Genomic DNA, 18,346 nt, shown 5'->3' on the forward strand with positions numbered 1-18,346 from the left:
TATAAGAAAGACCTTACACTTTCGAACTATCATACATATTCTAACTCACGCCAAAACGTCGTATTAAACAGTTATCAATTAATAAAGTTTAACACAGTTCAACCAGATAATGTCACATACCATTTATCAAATATATGCGCATTTACCCTAATGTATCTAATGCCAATCATTCTATGTCATGTCATCCCTAGACACGACTAATGCATGTGGTACCAATTGCCTTTTACCCCTCATGGATAAGTTAAACAGTTTTACATCTTGCCGGATTGTTCGGAACTTACCAAACCTTCATATCCCTCATGGATAAGTTAAACAGTTTTATATCCTGCTGGATAGCAGCTCTAGATCTTATGGATTCATCTAATCCGATCCTCGGCTTCCTTATGGACTCAAAAATCCATTTAAATCTATTGGAACCCAAGTTTCCAATTTCAACATATATATATACATGAATGCATGTATGTTTGCACATATCATCAATATGATATTTCTAGCTCGAAGCTACTCATTATGAATGCGGGAACACAATCCTAACACATTCACTTAACATTGCAATTTAATGCCAAAACATCACATTGCTCACTTTAAGCTACAACTTATTGCATACACGTTTATCAATCATATAACGATTAACAATAAGCATTAACAGTATCAACATGTATCAACAATCATGTAAGGATACTCTTAAACCATGTTACAAGTGCCTAATCACACTTACAAACATCAACAAAAATTGCTGTCACAGAGGCCTTCGCTAAGCGAAGCCTCAGCGAGACATGGCGAACCTCACCAGGAAGTCACCTGCTCATGGCGAGCATTGGCGAGCTTCAGCGAACTATTCGCTGAGCGAAGGCTTAGCGAGCCTACGCGAACCACACCCGGGGATCACCTGCTCATGGCGAGCATTGGCGAGCTTCAACGAACGTGTTCGCTACAGCGAACTCCTGGTCGCTTAGCGAACTATACCAGAAAAATATCTGTTCTTGAGTTTCAATAAGGCGGTTTAACCTCAAATCAACTCAAAAATTCATCCAAACATGTTATAAATTCATATGAACAGCCATTTCAAGCATATATGGTATCAAGGAACATTAATCATCCCTTCCAAACATCCAATTACCTCAAATAATCAAAATCATGCCAATTTCTTGGGTTTTAAGTAACTTTCATAAACTTTTCAAACATGATTCAAATACATACATATTCTTCATGGAATCAAGCTAGTGATTAACACATAAAAAGTAATGATGAAGAACATCACACTCACATACAAAAGCTTAATCAAAAGTCTAAAAGAAATTGAGTGGGAGAGTTCGGGAATGGAGACATAGACAATCTCCCCTCTCCTTGCCACTCAAGAATCATGAATTCTAATCTCTTACCTTAAGCAAAGATGATGATCCAAGCCTTCTCTTGCTCAAGCTTTCTCTCTTGATCAAACCCTAGCTCTTGCTCTATGGTTTTGCTCTTGCTCTACTCACTCAAAACTCAAGGAAATGAAGTTATGATACTATTCATGTGTTTGACTTGCTACATATACTACCTCCCATTGTCATGAACCAAGCCCAAATGGCTTAGGCCCATATGGCCTCTCACGCCCTTCAAGCCCAAAACAAAGGTTCTCGCGTCTAATAACTTACGTTCGGCTAAATAATTATTCGCCGCTCACTAAAATAATCAAAGCCAATTAATAAATAAAATAACATTTAATAAAATATACGAATACGAAAAATGGGTCGTTACAATCCTACCCCCCTTAAAAGAATTTCGCCCTCGAAATTACCTAGAAACAGATCGGGATAAGAATCTCTCATCTTACTTTCCAACTCCCACGTCGCATTCTCACCAGCCGGTCCTCCCCACACGACTTTCACGGATGCAATCTCTTTGTTTCTCAACCTCTTCACTTCTCTTCCTTCTATTCTCAAAGGCACAGTCTCGATGGTCAAGTCATCCCTAACTTGAACATCGTCCGATTCAATCACGTGTGTCGGATCAGACACATACTTGCGCAACTGTGATACATGGAAAACATCGTGCAAATTCGCCAATGATGGCGGTGATGCAATCCTATACGCAACTTTCCCAACTCGCTTCAAAATCTCAAACGGTCCAATAAACCTCGATGTCAACTTCCTTGACTTCAACGCACGTCCTACTCCAGTAGTCGATGTAACTCGTAGGAATACATGATCCCCCTCTTGGAATTCAATGTCCTTCCTCCTCTTATCATGATAACTCTTCTGTCGACTCTGAGACGCTTTCATCTTCTCACGAATCATCCGAATCTTCTCTGTTGTTTCTTGTACAATCTCTGGTCCAAGAATTGCACCTTCTCCAGTTTCATACCAACACAGAGGTGTCCTACACCTTCTCCCATACAAAGCCTCAAACGGTGCCATTCCGATACTAGAATGGTAACTGTTGTTGTATGTAAACTCTACCAACGGCAAACAAGAATCCCAATTCACGTTTTGCTCCAAAACACAAGCTCTCAACAAATCCTCTAAGGATTGTATCGTCCTCTCCGACTGACCATCTGTCTGAGGGTGATACGCTGAACTCAACCTCAACTTCGTTCCTAAAGCTTCTTGCAAGCTTTCCCAAAATCTAGAAGTAAATCTCGGATCTCTATCCGAAATAATACTTGTTGGAATACCATGTAGCTTCACAATCTGCTCCACATAAATCTCGGCCAACTTAGGCACCAAAGTACCTTTCCTGATAGCAATGAAGTGAGCACACTTCGTCAGACGATCTACCACTACCCAAATCACCTCGTTACTTTTCTTGGTCTTCGGTAAACCTCCCACAAAATCCATTGCAATGCTATCCCATTTCCATCCTGGTATAAACATTGGTTGCAACAAACCAAACGGCTTCTGATGTTCGATCTTCGATTTCTGACAAGTTAAGCATGAATAAACAAATTCAGAAATTTGCCTCTTCATTCCCGGCCACCAAAATAACTTCCTCAAATCCTGATACATCTTGGTTACTCCAGGATGAATACTCAAACCACTTCTGTGACCTTCTTCCATGATCATTCTTTTCAATTCGGGTACATCCGGTACACAAACTCTTCCGTGAAATCTCATGACTCCACTTTCGTCAATCTTGATATTGGTCTCCTTGCCTTCATTTATGAGTGCCATCTTCTCCATCAATTTCTTATCCGATTTCTGACGTTCTTTAATATCTTCAAGAAAAGGATTCGTCAATCTTAACATTCCAAGCTTCACACTTGAAGAAGTAACCTCACACACAAGACTCAAGTCTCGGAATTCTTCAATCAACTCTAACTCTCTCACCATCAATGATGACATATGCAAAGTTTTCCTACTTAATGCATCGGCCACCACATTGGCTTTTCCGGGGTGATAACTCAATTCAAAATCGTAGTCCTTTAAGAATTCGAGCCATCTTCGTTGCCTCATATTCAACTCCTTCTGGTCGAATAAGTATTTCAGACTCTTGTGATCACTAAACACTTCGAACCTCGATCCATACAAGTAGTGTCTCCACACTTTCAAAGCAAACACCACTGCGGCTAACTCCAAATCATGCGTTGGATAGTTCCTCTCGTGAACCTTCAGTTGCCTTGAAGCATATGCTACCACATTACCCCCTTGCATAAGCACTCCACCAAGTCCTAACTTCGAAGCATCGCAATACACGACGAACGACTCTTTGGCATCGGGTAAAATCAACACGGGTGCAGTAGTCAATCTTCTCTTGAGCTCTTGGAAACTCTTCTCACAAATACCATCCCAAACAAACGCTTGATCTTTCCTCGTCAACTTGGTTAACGGTAAAGCCAACTTCGAAAAACCTTCGATGAATCTTCTATAATAACCGGCTAAACCAAGGAAACTTCTAATCTCTGAAACAGATTCCGGCGTTCCCCACTGTGACACAGCGTCAACCTTCGCAGGATCTACCGCGATTCCTCCACTTGAAATTATATGCCCTAGGAAACTCACCTCTTTCATCCAAAATTCACACTTTGACAACTTAGCATACAACTTCTTCTCCTTCAAGACTTGCAAAACAATCCTCAAGTGCTCTTCGTGCTCTTCCTCGGATTTTGAGTAAATCAAAATGTCGTCAATGAACACCACCACGAATCTATCCAAAAATGAATGGAAAATTCGGTTCATATACTCCATGAAAACTCCAGGTGCATTGGTCACACCAAACGGCATAACTGAATACTCGTAGTGCCCATACCTCGTCCTGAATGCAGTCTTAGGTATGTCTTCCGTCTTCACTCTAATCTGATGGTATCCAGATCTCAAATCGATCTTACTAAACACACAAGCTCCAACTAGTTGATCCATCAAATCATCTATCCTCGGAAGTGGATATTTATTCTTGATCGTCACTTTGTTCAACTGACGATAGTCTATACATAATCTCATGCTTCCATCTTTCTTCTTTACAAGCAATACCGGCGCTCCCCATGGCGAAACACTCGGTCGAACAAACCTCTTCTCAAGCAGCTCTTCAAGTTGCTTCTTCAACTCATTCAACTCAGACGCTGACATTCGATACGGCGCCATCGATATCGGACTAGTTCCAGGTACTAGGTCGATAGAAAACTCTACCTCTCGCTTTGGAGGCACATCAGATATATCATCCGGAAACACATCTGGGAATTCACAAACGATCGGTAACTCTTCTATCTTAACTCCTCCTTCGAGTTTCAATGATGCAAACATCATGAACATCTCGGCATGTTCTTTCAACGCTTCCGATACTTCCTTCCCGCTCATCAAATGCAAGTTCTCCTCCGGCTTCGGAAAAACAACGGCCTTCTCACGACAGTTGATATGAATTCGGTTGAAGATTAACCAATTCATACCAAAAATTACATCCATACCACTAAGTGGAATACACACTAAATCCATACCAAAGTGCTTATCAAAAATGGTTACGGGGCAATTACGACATACTTGTCGGGTAATCACTGAACCATTAGCAGGAGTTTCTATTTCCATCCTACCCGTCATATCCGTTAAAGGAATACTAAGACGCGTCGCACAATCCAAAGAAATAAAAGAATGCGTCGCTCCCGTATCTATAATCGCAATTAAAGGAGTGTCATAGATGAAACACGTACCTCTAATGAGATTGTCCTCAAGGCTAGCATCCTCTCCACTCAAAGCAAACACCTTGCCCATCACCTTCTTGGGCTTCTTACAAGTTATACTCTTGTGGCCCTCCTCACCACAGTTGAAACAAAACACTCTTGTCCTACACACTTCGGCTTTGTGACCTAACTTCCCACAATTCAAACACTTGTCCAATTTCTTCAGGCAATCATACGACATATGACCCCTCTCTCCACATTTGTAACAATTCCCATTATTCGGTTTCCTACTTCCACTTGTATTCCCCTTACCGCGGTTGTCATAAGGTTTTCCGCGCTCTTGTCCTTTCCCTTTTCGATCGTTCACAGCTTTAAAATAGTTCACCTTAGCTCTACCATCTTCATCACAGATCCTACTCTTGTTCACAAGGGTCGCAAAATCCCTTATCTGTGAAAATCCAATCATATGCTTGATGTCTGGACGTAGACCACTTTCAAACTTCACACACTTGTCGTCCTCCGCTTCCAAAGTGTTGTAATGCGGACTAAACGCACACAAAGTCTCAAACTTGACGGCATAGTCAGCCACCGTCATATTTCCCTGTTTCAACTCCATGAATTCCACCACTTTCTTATTCTTCACATCAACAGGAAAATACTTAACCAAAAATTCTCTTTTAAACATTGCCCATGGTATAGCCATACCACCGGGTCCTAGCCTCAACTTGGCGTTCTTCCACCACACATTCGCTTCCTCGCGCAACACATATGTCCCAAGGGTTGTCTTCCCTTCCTCGGAACAATCCATTGCTTCAAAAATTATTTCAAGTTCCTCCAGCCACTTGTAAGCTCCATCCGGGTTGTAACCTCCGGTAAATGTTGGCGGTTTCTGCTTCATGAACCTTTCCAACCTCATCTCTACCTCTCTTCCAGGTTGATGATCTCTAACCACTATGTTGGTGAGTGCGGCCAAAGTCTCCGCAATCTGGGCATTCGTTCTCGCAGCAGCCATGATTCCTGAACGAATCACAACTAGACGTTAGAAAGTACTAACAGTGTTCCCTACACATGCTCATACGGGGAAAAGAAAAGTCCTAATTGGTTCACATGAACCGACCTGCTCTGATACCACTATTGTAACACCCTAACCCATACTACCCTTAAAAACGTAATTTTAAAAACTTTTTAACAAGTGTAAAGGCAGAGTGCCACGCGGTAATTAAAACACAAGCATACACACAGAGCGTCATGAAATTTAACATGAAAAGCAACAGCGGATTCAATCAAACCAAGCATGCATATATATACATATATATATACATAAGCCATATTCATCCCTAAGGATGTCACTTATACAAGAACTAGCGTATCAAAAGGTAACACCGATATACGATGAAATCCAAGCGTAACCCCGACTCGATGTTACATTACCAGAGCATTTGCTATTTACAAACTCTAACCAAAAGCTAGTACTAAGAGGAGTAATCTATGCTAAGTCTCCTCACCAAAAGGTATTTCAACGCCCGGCTAAAACAGCAGTCTAAACGTCGGCACAGTCCTCAGCCTGAATATCTGAACCCCCAAAGGTCCAGCAAATAACACAAAGCAGAGAGTTAGAAAACATAATCGCATATCATACGAGTATAAGAAAGACCTTACACTTTCGAACTATCATACATATTCTAACTCACGCCAAAACGTCGTATTAAACAGTTATCAATTAATAAAGTTTAACACAGTTCAACCAGATAATGTCACATACCATTTATCAAATATATGCGCATTTACCCTAATGTATCTAATGCCAATCATTCTATGTCATGTCATCCCTAGACACGACTAATGCATGTGGTACCAATTGCCTTTTACCCCTCATGGATAAGTTAAACAGTTTTACATCTTGCCGGATTGTTCGGAACTTACCAAACCTTCATATCCCTCATGGATAAGTTAAACAGTTTTATATCCTGCTGGATAGCAGCTCTAGATCTTATGGATTCATCTAATCCGATCCTCGGCTTCCTTATGGACTCAAAAATCCATTTAAATCTATTGGAACCCAAGTTTCCAATTTCAACATATATATATACATGAATGCATGTATGTTTGCACATATCATCAATATGATATTTCTAGCTCGAAGCTACTCATTATGAATGCGGGAACACAATCCTAACACATTCACTTAACATTGCAATTTAATGCCAAAACATCACATTGCTCACTTTAAGCTACAACTTATTGCATACACGTTTATCAATCATATAACGATTAACAATAAGCATTAACAGTATCAACATGTATCAACAATCATGTAAGGATACTCTTAAACCATGTTACAAGTGCCTAATCACACTTACAAACATCAACAAAAATTGCTGTCACAGAGGCCTTCGCTAAGCGAAGCCTCAGCGAGACATGGCGAACCTCACCAGGAAGTCACCTGCTCATGGCGAGCATTGGCGAGCTTCAGCGAACTATTCGCTGAGCGAAGGCTTAGCGAGCCTACGCGAACCACACCCAGGGATCACCTGCTCATGGCGAGCATTGGCGAGCTTCAACGAACGTGTTCGCTACAGCGAACTCCTGGTCGCTTAGCGAACTATACCAGAAAAATATCTGTTCTTGAGTTTCAATAAGGCGGTTTAACCTCAAATCAACTCAAAAATTCATCCAAACATGTTATAAATTCATATGAACAGCCATTTCAAGCATATATGGTATCAAGGAACATTAATCATTCCTTCCAAACATCCAATTACCTCAAATAATCAAAATCATGCCAATTTCTTGGGTTTTAAGTAACTTTCATAAACTTTTCAAACATGATTCAAATACATACATATTCTTCATGGAATCAAGCTAGTGATTAACACATACAAAGTAATGATGAAGAACATCACACTCACATACAAAAGCTTAATCAAAAGTCTAAAAGAAATTGAGTGGGAGAGTTCGGGAATGGAGACATAGACAATCTCCCCTCTCCTTGCCACTCAAGAATCATGAATTCTAATCTCTTACCTTAAGCAAAGATGATGATCCAAGCCTTCTCTTGCTCAAGCTTTCTCTCTTGATCAAACCCTAGCTCTTGCTCTATGGTTTTGCTCTTGCTCTACTCACTCAAAACTCAAGGAAATGAAGTTATGATACTATTCATGTGTTTGACTTGCTACATATACTACCTCCCATTGTCATGAACCAAGCCCAAATGGCTTAGGCCCATATGGCCTCTCACGCCCTTCAAGCCCAAAACAAAGGTTCTCGCGTCTAATAACTTACGTTCGGCTAAATAATTATTCGCCGCTCACTAAAATAATCAAAGCCAATTAATAAATAAAATAACATTTAATAAAATATACGAATACGAAAAATGGGTCGTTACACCTATCCTACACTCTAGAGCCAAACATATTGAAATCAAACACCATTTTATCAGAGATTATGTTCAGAGAGGCATTATAGATATTAAGTTTGTTGATACTGAAAATCAATGGGCTGATATATTTACTAAAGCTTTACCTGTTGAACGATTTGATTTTATAAAGAAACATCTGAACATGTTTTCAATCTCTGAATGAAAAAAATTTTTTGGCAATTAAAGTGTAAGAGGTTATGTATATCAGAACTTATGTTTCAGAACATCTGAAACACAAGCTCTGAAGTACTTAACTCTGATAGAGAATTTTAAAAAATCTCAGAGGCTCTGAACTATTTAAGTGGGAAACGCTTAGCATTCGCTGTTGAACAGTTGTCCATTAAAATAGCAGTTACCGAGTAAATTTCTGCACGTGGTCTACGTGTGTCAGGTAGTGGGTGGTTAATGATGACTTTTAGTATTCAACTTTTTTGTCAATTAGCTTAACTTCCCAAATTTGCCATTTTTGTGTTAACTGTACGCTTTTAAATAAAACTTACACAATACACTTGCACACTTCTCACTCTCACAACATACACTTTCTTTTCTCTCTAAACCTTCAACAAAATTTTCTTTCTCTCTCATTAGTTCCTACCCTTACCTAAACTCCATCATGGCTGGTTCTTCGTCTTCTTCTGTAACACCCAAACCCGTTATTTAATTAACTCTGCCTTTATAAAATCTTTTTCGAAAATACGCAGCGGAAAAATTGAAAATCTGATTTATAAAGCGCTGGTTTGAATATCACAAACTTCATTCAAAGATAATACTAATACATTTATCTAGTAAAATATTCGAATGAACTAAAAACAAAACCTCGCATCGAACGATGCGTTATTAGTTATACAAAACGGATACTTTTCAAATGAAAGCTTAAGACCAACAGAGTATGCTAAGAGGACTACATGCATATACATATAAAAACCCCTTTTTCCCGTGTCTCAATCAGAGCAGAGCTTCACCATTGCACTCGGACGAGGCTAACACATAACCTGTCAACCTGGACCCCCAAAGGTCCAGCAATTAACACAAAGCAGAGAGTTAGAAAACATAAACATAAATATAAGTGTGAGTAGTATACTACACACTTCACACGCTATCATACATTTCTAACTCACGCACATACATCGTCGAATACGACTACCAATTAATCATTCATTTACAAACACACTAATCATATAGTTTCACGTCCTCTCGGACACTACCAAAGTGTTCATTTTATAGTCATGACGGACTCTACGCTTGTTCATTTTATAGTCATGACGGACTCTACACTTGTTCATTTTATAGTCATGACGGACTCTACTCATATACCAAGACATGGCAACGATCACAGTATTAAACAATTAGTAAATACCAATGCTTAACACATACGGAAAACACATTACAATCCAATCAGATAATGTCACTTAACAATTATCAAATACATGTACATTTACCCTAATGCATCTAATGCCAATTATCCAATGTCATGTCATCCCTAGACACGACTAATGCATGTGGTACCAATTTACATTGTTCAGATTTCAGTCATGACGGACTGTTCAGTTTTCAGTCATGTACGGACTGTTCAGATTATAGTCATGTACGGACTGTTCAGATTATAGTCATGCACGGACTGTTCAGATTATAGTCATGCACGGACTCTACATCAGTTTTACATCATGCAGGATGCTGCTATTCACCCCATTTAAGATGAACCCAGTTTTACATCTTGTTGGATGCGTCGGAACTTACCGAACCACCTTATCTCCCTTGGATAAGCTCAATAACAGTTTTATATCATGTAGGATATGGTTATCATCAACCATCTCTCCCATAAAGAGGAGTCACACAGTTTTATATCATGTTTGGATATGGGCTCCAGATCTCGGACAACATAATCCCATCTTCGGCCACTTTTCATAAACATAGTCCATTTTCATCAATTATTGGAATTCACATGATTCCCATAACACAATTATTCATGAATGCATGATTACTTTTAAACACATCAAATACATGACGCTATCTAGCTCGAAGCTATTCATTCACTGATGCGGAAACACAATTCCAACATCTAACACATTAGGATAACACAATATCCTATCACTCCAATCATAATTATTCACATGATAATTATCTGCATAACCATTTTTATACACATAAGGTTTCATTTACACTTATGTCATAAAACACACATCATTTCCTTAACATTGCAAATTAATGCTAAAACATAAACATAGTTGCTTGAACTACAAGTCGTTGCATACGCGTGCGAATCATATAACGATTAACAATAAGCATTAACGACATCAACATGTATCAACAAACATATAAGGATACCCTTAAACCATGTTACAAGTGCCTAATTGCACTTAAAACAATTATCAAAAGTTGCTGTCACAGAGCTGTTCGCTGAGCGAATCCGTAGCGAACCCGTAGCGAACACGTAGCGAACACGTAGCGAACACGTTCGCTGTAGCGAACAGGTAGCGAACTACATCAGAGGGTTGCAGGTACATGGCGAACAGATAGCGAACCCGTAGCGAACTTATTCGCTAAGCGAATCCGTAGCGAATCCGTAGCGAACTTATTCGCTAAGCGAATCCGTAGCGAATCCGTAGCGAACTACACCAGAAATATCTGTTCTTGAGTTTTCTAAGGCGGTTTAACATTGAATCAACTCAAAAATTCATCCAAACATGTTATAAATTCATATAAACAGCCATTCCAAACATATATGGTATCAAGGAACATTAATCATCCCTTCCAAACATCCAAATACCTCAAATAATCAAAATCATGCCAATTTCTTGCAAAATAAGCAAAGTTGCATAAACATGCAAATCATTGATCAAACATCTACATATTCCCATTTTCAACTCCCCAAAGTTGTTTACCTCATCTACCATGAGTTCACTACACATGTTAGGATCAAAAGAATCCATTTTCCATTAAGAAAATCACCCACAAAACCCACAAGAAAATAGAGTGGAAAGAGTTTGGGAATGGAGGAATCGACATCCTCCCCTCTTCCGAATCACTCACGAATATGTAATCTAACTCTCGTACCTTAGCTCGACGAATCCACAAGCTTGCTCTTCTCTTTCTCTCCCACGAGCTCTTCCTCTCCCTCATGAGCTCCTTGCCCTAGCTAAGCTCTTGAACTTCTCATGGAATTGTAACTTATGAGACTATTCACCCAAACTTATGCTACTTATAGAGCTCCATTGTTCTCATGGATCAAAGCCCAATTGGCTTAGGCCCAATGCCTATTCCACGCCCAAAAGCCCAAACAACATAACTTCTCGCTCATTAACTTACGTTTGCGCTAAATGATTATTCGCCGCTTAATAATTTAATTATAAATCACGCCCTCGCGTAATAAAATAATTAAATAACGAATACTAAATTTTGGGTCGTTACAACTCTACCCCCCTTAAAAGATTTTCGCCCTCGAAAATTACCCGACTAAAACACAACTCCGGATAAACTCCCTCATCCGACTTTCTAATTTCCCAACTTGCATTCTAACCAACGGGTTTTCTTAGTCATAACACCTTAACCGATACGGTCTCTTACACAAATCCCGATTCAAATTCACACTTCTTCCGGATTCGTACCAACAAAACATACAAACTCCAAACAAACCAAGTCTGACAAAATCGGTTTATCCCAATCTACACAATGAAGTTTACTACCAACAATAGATCAAGGATAGCTAATCCCTCGATTTGTCGATAGATAGTCAACAATCGTGACAACGGTATAAATCATTCTTATCAAACTACTTAAAATTTCAACTTAACATCTTACGGTACTCGCAGCACCACTCCAAAACAAAACCACTTAACCCAAAATACTCCGAAAGACCCTTCCGTTGCATACTTCACAACTTTTCAAATTCCATAAGTTCTTAACTGCGTCGAATCTCACTCCAACCATTCATTCGGTAGCACAACTTCTACACTCATCTGTTGTCCAACTTCTCAAAGTTCTTAACACATTCCAAAAATATATTATCTCCAACCGTCAAATTCTTTTCCTTCGCAACTCCCAAATCGTTGCGTCGAACCCCATCATAACTATTTTATTTTCCAAACAATCTCTTATCCAAATTTCTAGGTTCCTTAACACGACATTTCCAATGTCACTTTTCCGTCGAGGTACTTTTATCCAAAATATTACCTTAAGTCACTCGTCGACTAACTATCATTTCATCGTCCATGATGAAAATATCCAAAATATTTTATTTCCTTACCACATAGTATTACTATACTACTCCTACATATACGATGTTCCCAACATCACTTAGTTTCCAATTGCTACAAAACATCTCTGATACTTACTTCAAGCATCACTCCCAAATTCTCAACACACATTTTCCAAACACAACAATCACTTATGTGTGAGATAGTCCTTTCCGCAAATTCTTACTTGACGTAAGTCACTTTCTTACGTCTCTCTAATACTCGTGCTCGACACGTTTTCAAAGGCTAACTTTCTTATTTCCAAACATCCAAAAATGATACTTCGCCCTCAGTTCCATCTCAACCTCCTAAGGTTTCATCCAGCTCCGACACTAATCGCCCGATCATTATCCAAATGAAATTATTTCTTTCTCGACAAGCTCTTACAAAATCCATCAAATTGTCACCCCACTTCCATCTTGAAATAACTCTACTACTCATACCATTCTCTACTATGGTATCTCTTAATTCCATTCTCATCTACTATGAGAACTCACTTCTTTTCCTTGGTTATACAACACTAATGGTTCTCTAAGTTTAACATCCATATTCTAAGCTTCTCAAATCTTTCCAAGAAATGACTACTCGATTCTAACACACTCAACCGCTATAAATCCTTCCTAGGCTCTTCTCGATCACCTAGTAGTTCCATATTCAATCTTGGTGACTATCCAAAAGTTGATTTCCAAACAACCACAGTTCATATCTTGTTGATTCCAACAACGTCCTTATTTGTCGCACACAATCCAACTAGTCGCGTTCCTTATCGTTCTTCACTGTGACAAACATACGTTCTCCATTCGATCAGTTCTTATTCGCATCTCGTGACTATCTTAAAGTCATAACATCCTAAAGTCCATCCACACAAAATCTTTATTCCAATCTTGACTAGTCTCCTCGAACTATTCAAGATGTTTACTTTCCTTAAAGGTTCACTTGCTAATAATTAACAAGTTTAGCTCACACCGATAAAACTCTATAGGTATTCCCACCATTCGCATACTCGTCGTATGATCATCACTAGGTTTTCTTACCCTTGACGTACACGTCTTCTCCGTTTCCCAGCAACGGTTTTCACTTAACATTCAATCTGCTCCATCGTTCCCCAATGGCCACATTCTCCCTACGGCTAAACAACTTCATTCCGACTCACTCTGAAATGATCATCTGATACTTCCTCCAAATATCCTCCAAATAAGAACTCCACTTCGAACAATGCTACTCAATCTTAAACAATCCACTTCAAGAACATCTCTATTCGTCCTTACTTCTCGCGTTCGAAACATCTTGGAGAGACAAAATCTTCTCCCCCACTTATCTCAAACCCACCTTTACACTTCCACTAGAACATCCGGTGTAAACACCTAGTCATTCTATCGATTCTAAATATATTCTCCCAAAAAGAATCTAGTACCGACAACATTTACATGTGTGTCGCATACAAGGGTAAACGTAAGGCATTAAACCTAGACATCTACACAAATATCCTGTACAGTCCTCTTGACATATACGCCACTACGCAAATACATAAGTATTCTATTCCCCACATATACTAGTGTAACAATCTTCATACCAACTAGCATACGCAAACACAACAACATGTCAATACATATATTTATAACTAAAATATATGTAAGACAACAAAACATCCATGTACACAAGACATCGAGTCAAGTACATGCATTACATTTCATTTGCCCGCATACTTACAACATCTACTCAAGCATGTATAAAACATAGCATGTTCTAAAACAAGTTCTCATCATGAGAATACATTCACATAGTTCAATTAAAGAACCACACTAAGTACTAGTAATCAATCTACCACATGTTATAAACAAACATATAACAACACACATTAGGATCTACTTACATCCTACTTCTTTCTCACTCTAGTGAAGAAATTCATTTTCACTTACTCAAAAGAAAATAATCTTATATTTTCAACAAAATCTTCATCACATGCAGTTTTACATCATGCCGGATCATCAACAATTAGCAATAAGCATCTACAAACCAAAGGTTCAAACTACACAAATTTCTAAAACTTTAAGCATAAAAATACTCAACCACTACTTGACTTGATAACTTATAACAATGATAAGTATCAATCGCATCAAGTACACACAACAAGAAAAGACAGACACAACTGGCACACACGCTCACTCGATCTGACTGCACAGAACGGCTCTGATTGACACATAACCCTTACAGTCCGAAGACGACCTGCTCTGATACCACTTTGTAACACCCAAACCCGTTATTTAATTAACTCTGCCTTTATAAAATCTTTTTCGAAAATACGCAGCGGAAAAATTGAAAATCTGATTTATAAAGCGCTGGTTTGAATATCACAAACTTCATTCAAAGATAATACTAATACATTTATCTAGTAAAATATTCGAATGAACTAAAAACAAAACCTCGCATCGAACGATGCGTTATTAGTTATACAAAACGGATACTTTTCAAATGAAAGCTTAAGACCAACAGAGTATGCTAAGAGGACTACATGCATATACATATAAAAACCCCTTTTTCCCGTGTCTCAATCAGAGCAGAGCTTCACCATTGCACTCGGACGAGGCTAACACATAACCTGTCAACCTGGACCCCCAAAGGTCCAGCAATTAACACAAAGCAGAGAGTTAGAAAACATAAACATAAATATAAGTGTGAGTAGTATACTACACACTTCACACGCTATCATACATTTCTAACTCACGCACATACATCGTCGAATACGACTACCAATTAATCATTCATTTACAAACACACTAATCATATAGTTTCACGTCCTCTCGGACACTACCAAAGTGTTCATTTTATAGTCATGACGGACTCTACGCTTGTTCATTTTATAGTCATGACGGACTCTACACTTGTTCATTTTATAGTCATGACGGACTCTACTCATATACCAAGACATGGCAACGATCACAGTATTAAACAATTAGTAAATACCAATGCTTAACACATACGGAAAACACATTACAATCCAATCAGATAATGTCACTTAACAATTATCAAATACATGTACATTTACCCTAATGCATCTAATGCCAATTATCCAATGTCATGTCATCCCTAGACACGACTAATGCATGTGGTACCAATTTACATTGTTCAGATTTCAGTCATGACGGACTGTTCAGTTTTCAGTCATGTACGGACTGTTCAGATTATAGTCATGTACGGACTGTTCAGATTATAGTCATGCACGGACTGTTCAGATTATAGTCATGCACGGACTCTACATCAGTTTTACATCATGCAGGATGCTGCTATTCACCCCATTTAAGATGAACCCAGTTTTACATCTTGTTGGATGCGTCGGAACTTACCGAACCACCTTATCTCCCTTGGATAAGCTCAATAACAGTTTTATATCATGTAGGATATGGTTATCATCAACCATCTCTCCCATAAAGAGGAGTCACACAGTTTTATATCATGTTTGGATATGGGCTCCAGATCTCGGACAACATAATCCCATCTTCGGCCACTTTTCATAAACATAGTCCATTTTCATCAATTATTGGAATTCACATGATTCCCATAACACAATTATTCATGAATGCATGATTACTTTTAAACACATCAAATACATGACGCTATCTAGCTCGAAGCTATTCATTCACTGATGCGGAAACACAATTCCAACATCTAACACATTAGGATAACACAATATCCTATCACTCCAATCATAATTATTCACATGATAATTATCTGCATAACCATTTTTATACACATAAGGTTTCATTTACACTTATGTCATAAAACACACATCATTTCCTTAACATTGCAAATTAATGCTAAAACATAAACATAGTTGCTTGAACTACAAGTCGTTGCATACGCGTGCGAATCATATAACGATTAACAATAAGCATTAACGACATCAACATGTATCAACAAACATATAAGGATACCCTTAAACCATGTTACAAGTGCCTAATTGCACTTAAAACAATTATCAAAAGTTGCTGTCACAGAGCTGTTCGCTGAGCGAATCCGTAGCGAACCCGTAGCGAACACGTAGCGAACACGTAGCGAACACGTTCGCTGTAGCGAACAGGTAGCGAACTACATCAGAGGGTTGCAGGTACATGGCGAACAGATAGCGAACCCGTAGCGAACTTATTCGCTAAGCGAATCCGTAGCGAATCCGTAGCGAACTTATTCGCTAAGCGAATCCGTAGCGAATCCGTAGCGAACTACACCAGAAATATCTGTTCTTGAGTTTTCTAAGGCGGTTTAACATTGAATCAACTCAAAAATTCATCCAAACATGTTATAAATTCATATAAACAGCCATTCCAAACATATATGGTATCAAGGAACATTAATCATCCCTTCCAAACATCCAAATACCTCAAATAATCAAAATCATGCCAATTTCTTGCAAAATAAGCAAAGTTGCATAAACATGCAAATCATTGATCAAACATCTACATATTCCCATTTTCAACTCCCCAAAGTTGTTTACCTCATCTACCATGAGTTCACTACACATGTTAGGATCAAAAGAATCCATTTTCCATTAAGAAAATCACCCACAAAACCCACAAGAAAATAGAGTGGAAAGAGTTTGGGAATGGAGGAATCGACATCCTCCCCTCTTCCGAATCACTCACGAATATGTAATCTAACTCTCGTACCTTAGCTCGACGAATCCACAAGCTTGCTCTTCTCTTTCTCTCCCACGAGCTCTTCCTCTCCCTCATGAGCTCCTTGCCCTAGCTAAGCTCTTGAACTTCTCATGGAATTGTAACTTATGAGACTATTCACCCAAACTTATGCTACTTATAGAGCTCCATTGTTCTCATGGATCAAAGCCCAATTGGCTTAGGCCCAATGCCTATTCCACGCCCAAAAGCCCAAACAACATAACTTCTCGCTCATTAACTTACGTTTGCGCTAAATGATTATTCGCCGCTTAATAATTTAATTATAAATCACGCCCTCGCGTAATAAAATAATTAAATAACGAATACTAAATTTTGGGTCGTTACATCTTCAACAACAAGGATTCCTCCGTTCATGTTCAGAAATCTTCAAATCGTTGGGAACGAAATGGAGTTTCCAGAATCTGAACTCATCTTTCTTTCTGAGAAGATGATAGATTTTGATAGCTTGAAGGCAAATGGGTTCGATGTGAAACAGTACTTCTCCACTCAAGGATGGGATAAGTACTTCAACATGCTTAATGGTCCTATTTACCCAGATCTCTTGAAGAAATTCTGGATGAAAGCTAAAGTTTTTGATAAGGCTGAAGCTAAGCAGGAAGAACTTGCGGCTATTGAAAGAGATCCTAGTTTAAAAGGTAAATCTAGGAAAGAAATGGGTTTATTGGAGTTTACTGGAAAACAGATTAGGTCAAATATCTGTGGTATGAATCTGGCTTTCTCTCCTATTCACTTCAACGCCTTGCTTGGTTTGGATAACTCTGGGATAGAGTTAGATGCTTTTGAGAAGGACACAAGATACAGAGATGATCTTCTGGCTCTGATGTGTACAGATTTGAAACTGAAGGGTAAAGTCAAGGGTTTGACTGATGTCTGCAGAGTGCTGTTCAAGATCATACTAGCTGCTATCAGTCCA

The sequence above is a fragment of the Trifolium pratense genome, linkage group LG7, assembly GCF_020283565.1.
Source record: "Trifolium pratense cultivar HEN17-A07 linkage group LG7, ARS_RC_1.1, whole genome shotgun sequence".
Lineage (NCBI taxonomy): Eukaryota > Viridiplantae > Streptophyta > Magnoliopsida > Fabales > Fabaceae > Trifolium > Trifolium pratense.